Below are 6,741 nucleotides of genomic sequence, written 5' to 3'. Positions count from 1 at the left end.
AAGAACAGATTCATATTCTCATTATGCTATGCATTTCATGGATTTGCTCGTGGCTTACAGAAAGTCAGAAGTAACATTTAATCAGAAATGCTAAGGTTCTTTGGTCTACCAGAGACAAGGACAAGGGAGGGTGGACTCCCAGTACTATTTCTAATGGTCAGCTCATATCTGAAATACTGTTTTTTAGTTTTGGTGCCACAACTTAAAATTGTTGTTGACAAACAATTGTAGTTAGGGGAGAGCAATCAGAATGTGGTAAGAATGGGAAGTATGTCATAATAAAAAGTGTTGACAGAACTAGTAAGTGCTTAGTTTGTAAAAAGAAGGTGTGAAGGAAATGTGGTTGCTCTTTTTATATACTTGAGGGTATGTCACTAATAGAGGCATTTGATTTATTCTGAGCTGCTCTTAGGGGTTGATCCAGGACCAATAGATATACATATCAGTTATACAGATTCAACAGAGGAAGGGCTTGCTGAACAGGAGATGTTAAAAAATACCATGGGTGGCCTAGATAGAAAATAAGCATCCCTCTTCATAACTGCTTAAGCAGAGACTGCCTAACCACAGATACTGAAAGACTGTCAAGTATAATGGGTAAGCACTGCCGCTGGCATGGATGCTCTTCTGGGCTCTGTATCTGCCCGTTACTAGCTAGGAGATCACAGAGAAGTTATCCTACAACTCTGTCTCAGCATCTGCTTCGTAAATCCTCATGGGTATTCATGGGTGTAAAGTAACACATAGTGAGAACACAGCAAGTGTTAGCATTTTGTATGATTGTTCTCTAGAAATGGCGTAGAGGGGATTTCTGTGAAAAGTAAAAGGTTTTGTTAGAGTTTTTCTATTTTAAGACTATTGCTACAATTACTTGTAATGATACAATCAAATTCTGTTAATTTTGTGGGTAGACCATGGAGCCTATAAAATGCCATATATCTCCAAACAGGGACAATATGATATATTTCACTTTACTACCATAAATAAAACCCAAGTACAAATGGAGACATATAGATAAAATGAAAGAGATGAGCATATATTTTGTAAGGCTGTACATTGATAGCTATTCTGAAGAGACTGGCTTAAGCGTTAATTTTGGGAATTTATATTACCCATTCTATCTGAGTTATAGTGTACATAAACAGCATAAGGTATTTTATGTTAATTCTTGAGAGTGCTTTTTTAAATTTCATGTGAGTAAACCAGGCATATTGTTAACAATATAATTTGGGTTAAATTGAGCTCCTAGTAAATTGTGAATGGTTTGTTATTAGTCACTAGAATGCATTTACCCTGCTAATGCAGTATTGCAGCTTTTTATTATATGTTAATAGTTTAACAGCCAAAGTTAAGTGCTATTAATAAAATGGTGCAACTAATAGATCTGATTTGTAGTATTCTGTGGTTTTCTTCAACAATTAGTAAAGTTGAAATATGTGAGAAAAAGACTACAAAACAAAAGCAATTATTAGACTCGATATAGAGGATGGAAAACTTGAATTGCATGGTCTCAGCTAAAGCAAAGCAAGGTGTGGCACAGTGCCTGGTACATTGCTCTACAACAGCTTAATGCATACTGGTTGGTCAAGAAACAGTTCTATTGATGGCTTTATTCCCTTAAATTAGAATTCTTATTCTAGCTGTGTACATACAGGTAAACTAAGCAGAGAATTGATATTTGTTTGCTAGATTAAGAAAAAAAAGTATATGAATACTGTATTCTATTCTGTCTTCATTTTCTACTTTAGTAGATTATTTCTCTCCTATAGATAATTTTTACTAGCTTTCTGCTTTATTTTGTCTGTGTAGAAGTGGATAATATGATCATAATATATAATAGAGTAGAAATGTGGGAGCTTTTAAATTTTTCCAAACATGAGTTGGGTGTTCTTGAGCAATGAGTACATCCCAATTTAAATAATTGAGATAAATCTAGAGTCCAGTTTTCAAGTCTAAAAGCATAATGATATAATTACAGAGTAGAAAAAATATGACTTCATAAATATAAGTACAAGGTTTTAGGGGATGTCCTCCACAGTACACTCAATGTCAGTCAATAATGTGATTAAACCTCAGAGAACATAAACACATTCTCCTACTGCCCTAGTACCCAGTGGGAGGGCCAAGATTCCTGTTCTACCCAGCACTAGTCAACAACTGAGAGTATTGGGTCATATTAGAGAAAATGTACTTTATGAAAATGCACATAACATTCTAAATCTAAATCCAGGAGTCAAAAATTTATTTTCTGCCAGAGGTCTTCGTTGTCTTTACAGATGCACTAGGGCTCTTCTGCCTTGCATTTCTTCCTATCAAAACTTGCCTGACCTATGTTTCTTTTTTTCATTCAGGATCCTCCTAGGGAATTGGCTAATTACCTGGATTAATTACAACCAAAGAGTTGGTGGCTTATAACTTGCTATATCAAAATCACATTTCTACTTCAATAGCATTTACTTACCCATAGCTTTTCCCCCAGAGTGTGTATAATGTTGGTGGGGCTTTCTCACATTAGATTAGAAACAGTTGCTGAGATATGAGGAAAGCATCTTTCTTCCTGCCTTTCACGTAATGCAAACACTAGAGCATTTACATTCTTTTATTTGTTAATCTATTTATTTAATCACAAACATCTATTAAGCCCCTACTATTTTCAAGTCATTCTGAAAGCCTCTAGATAAAATGCAGAGATGAATAAGACAGATTCCTTAAGGATATTACAATTTAGTAAGATAGATAATAACAAATACATGACTACTAATAGTATAAGGCTTAATGGGATAAGGACCATGGAAGAAGGAGGTGGGGGACAAAGTAGCGTGGACTTAAAGAGAAAGGAATCTCTCGTCAATTAAACCAATCAGAGATTAGTTCATGGACAAAATTAAAGCATTTTGTTATTTAATGTAAAATGAAGAGAAAAAGGTGCTAATGGAGGTGTGAACAAACTGGTATTCCACCAAGAAGGCCCTCTTGCCCATGGGGTTTTCCTCCTATTTCCAGATCATAGAAATGATCATAAAATGTTTTTAGCATTATGCAAGTATTTATAGCATTTGTCTGATTTTATCCATGCTCCTAGCCAAAATAATCGAAAGATTTTTATTTAGTATACCTCTGTCTTCATTGATTTTACCATTATGTGATCTCTCCCTCACCGTCTTCCCCCTTTCCCTCTTTTTTCCTTCCACTAATATTTACTGAGTGGATCCAATGTGCTAGGTACTGCAGTGGAGGTTGATTTAGTGATGCATGAGGCATAGTTCCTGGTTTCTGATGACATCAGCCTAGATAAAGCTGATAAGTGCCTATACTCAAGAGGGCAGCAAATATACACAGATCAAGGCATTCATTCTCTTCAAGAAACAGAAGGTAGATTCCCATGCCTTTACAGCGTGCAGATAGTTTCTGTGAATGTGGACTCTCTGAGAAGGCTTCGTAAAGTACCTATTAACCTCTCTTTGTGTCTTTAGGTTAGCCTATCCCTGTACCTGCCAAAAACAAGGAAGATGATTGAAAGCAAAATCCCCATACCTCTTATCTGGAGTATTAGGCTTATTCCAAAGTACAGCCACTCGATTTTCCCTCTAGTCTGAACTCCATTTCTTCTCATGTCCACTTATAACCCATGTATAATTAAAACCCAGGCTTCTTTGTAGAAGCTTTATTTGTAGAAGCTTTATTTGTAGTAGTTAAAACCTGGAAGCAACTCAGATATCCACCACAGGTCAACAGAATAACAAATTGTGGTACATTCAAATAATGGAATACTACCCGGCAATACAAAGAACAAGCTGTTGACATATACAACAACATGGATGAATTTTAAAATAGTTACACTGAGTGAAAGAAGCCATCTGAGTAAAAATACATACTATATGATTTCATTTCTACAACTTTAAAAAATGCCAACTAACCTGTAGTGATAGAGAACAGATCAGCGATTGCCTGGAGGGAAGGCATATGGGGAGACTCAGGAAGGAAGGATTACAAAAGAACATGAGAAAACTTTGAAGTGATGGATGTGTTCACTATCTTGAGTGTATAGTGATATTCTCATTGGTATATACATGTGTCAAAAGTTTATTGCATGTCAATTATGCTTCAACAAAGCTGCCAAGAACAAAACAAAAACAGGCTCCTATTGTAATTATTTGATCTCTGATTCCTTTAATAGACTCTGAGCAACGTGATGAGAGTGAAGGGGACATCCTCATTCAGTGATGTATCCCCAGTAAATGGTCCAAAGTGGGTATTCAGTAAATACTAGTCAAATGAATAAAGAAGTGGTTAAAATAAATTGCCATTGAGCTATCTAATATTTTGATCTTGCTTTGGTTCACATATTAAAATGCTGATCATGTCAGAATATTATTCATTACCCATATTATTTCCCTTGTTGTAAAGTCAACTATAGCATAAATGTCCTTGAAGTAGATTTTTTTTTAAAGGTGACTTTATTCCCCATCTACAATAAACCCAGAGTGAACTATCAATTTTAATAGGAATTTATATTAGAAATTAAAGCCACAAAAGGTTAGTAAACATCAATACACAGCTAAACATGTTGCTTATAATATTTAGTATAACTTCTAAAGGAATACCACAGTGTGTAATCCCATTTGGATAAGTGAATTAATGTTATAATAAAATCACTACTAACTTCAGCTTTGCCAAATGTTTATGACTACAGATGAATGTCCATCACATCAGTGGGGAGACTGAGTTCAGTTTCTTTAGTTTATGAGTATGGTTTCTGAACAGAGATGGGAGGCAGAAGTCTGGAGTCTTATGTGCATCCTTTTATTGCTTTCAGCATCATCATTTTAAATTATGATTTTCTTTTAGCTTAGAGGTCATTAGTCATTCAGAACTTTCCTCTACAAAATTTTCAACTCTGTCCGAGGCATTTGAGAAATTATGAGGGAGTTAAACCTGGAGTCTGTCTTGGAAACTGGTCTATCATTTTCTTCCTAGTACCCTCAATGGCAACACCATTATGCATTAAAATGGTAAAAGCATACATTGTGACAATCCCATAAACAGCCTTCTATATAAATGTAAACACCAAGGCCGAATTGCCTCAAATGTGGCAGCTCTTACTTTTTAACAGTGTTTTATATTCTCCGTACTTATTCATTTCACTGACTCCCTACTGCAATGCTCACTTTGCCTGCCAGCTTCCCTCGCCTTAAAATAGTTGTTTGAGCAGCTGTGAGTGCTCTCGATGACAATTGCTTTTGTGATTTACTCAAAATCCTGACAATTTTTAGGTCTGGAAGAATAAAAAGCCTAAGATCTCTGGGGATATCACTGTTCAAGATCATATTTAATCTTCCTGTACTGTCTTCCCTTAGTACTTTTCTGTTTCAGTACGCTGCCACGGGAGTTGTGAAAGACACCCTCTCCCATTGCCCCCCCTCTGCCAGGTATTATCTTGAAGCTCTATTCTTTTATTTCATGTGGTGCCAATAACACGTTTTTTTTTTTGGCTGCACTCACCAAGAATAATAGATAGTAGCTCAGCTTGCAGGGTATAATTTGTTCCCTAACATTCATGTTCTAAGTTGCTGTTAAACTATCTGTTGAATATTTGCGGATTACATTTAAAACGTGGTCATTAGTACTGGTTCATCTTTGGTTGACAACAGGAAACAGGAAATTAAGAAGAATTAGCTGGTCCTGGATCTTGAAAGTCTAAATTCATTATAAATATAAAGAAACTCCTATTTCATAGAGCTTCTCTGTGGTTTTAAAACATTTTGACAAGAAAAACTGCATTGTCTAACTTTAAAATGTCACCACTTTTCCACAGGCAAATTAATCAAGAAAAAAAGTCTGTTGTGACTTGATGAAAAGTCCACAAATATACATAGATATCAGACACTTGGCATTAGCATAAAGATAAAAAAAAGATCCAAACCAGTCAAGTGTATATTTCCCCATTTACATGATAATAAACATTTCTTGTATCTTTCACACTGTTTACGTAGATTCCTTTTCCTTATGACTTATGAGATTTTTGCAAACCTTTTAGGATATTTCTCAGTTAACTCCTATAAAAATATAATTGACACTAGGTATAGTTGCTCTAAAAAATTGGGAGAAATAATATCTACAATTTGTCTAAATGGTTTACATATTTTGTTTTGATACCAACAAAAAAAAAAAAACCCAAACCTACTGAGTTTGTACTATAATAACCCTCATTTTACAGATGTGAAAATGAGAAAACTGAAGCTTGGAAAGTTTAAAAAATTTTTCCAAGGACTCATGCCTAATAACTGGAAATCCAGGCTGAACTCAGGGCTGTAGGGACCAAAGCCTATATCTAGTCTAGCCATAATACCCCTGAGATGTGCTGAACTTCCCTTAGGATGCTGTGGAAGGAGAAAATAGAATGTTTCCTCTCCAGTTTGGATGTCTGCCATAAAGCAAGTTATAAACTATTAGAACTAGTTTTGTAGTGAATTTAAATATAGAATTGAGTTGAGAGAGGTGTTGTTGAATTATTTTTGTGTTTTCAGGTTTAATTGTGAACAAAAGTAACCTAGGCATTGTCTTGGTCTGTTCTGGCTACTACAAAATACCATAAACTGGTAGCTTATATACAACAAAATTTATTTCTCATAGTTCTGGAGGTGGGAAGTCCAAGATTAAGGAGTGGGCAGACTCAATGTCTGGTGAAGGCCTGCTTCCTGTTTCATAGACAGCTGTTTTTTTTTTTTTTTTTTTTTTTGC

The 6,741-nt window shown here is 35.2% G+C and overlaps 1 long non-coding RNA gene across 2 annotated transcripts in view; it reads left to right on the top strand.

Annotated features, from left to right (window-relative positions):
* The first annotated feature begins 311 nt into the window (after positions 1-311).
* LOC108527819 (uncharacterized) overlaps positions 312-6,741 on the top strand; it is a 140,438-nt gene continuing 134,008 nt past the window's right edge. For both annotated transcript variants that reach the window (XR_001884940.1, XR_001884942.1), the window contains exon 1: positions 312-366. This is a non-coding gene — a long non-coding RNA (uncharacterized LOC108527819). The remainder of the gene's footprint in view (positions 367-6,741) is intronic.

The sequence above is a fragment of the Rhinopithecus bieti genome, unplaced genomic scaffold (assembly GCF_001698545.2).
Source record: "Rhinopithecus bieti isolate Rb0 unplaced genomic scaffold, ASM169854v2 scaffold_2572, whole genome shotgun sequence".
Lineage (NCBI taxonomy): Eukaryota > Metazoa > Chordata > Mammalia > Primates > Cercopithecidae > Rhinopithecus > Rhinopithecus bieti.
This window is presented reverse-complemented; position numbering and strand designations above follow the sequence as displayed.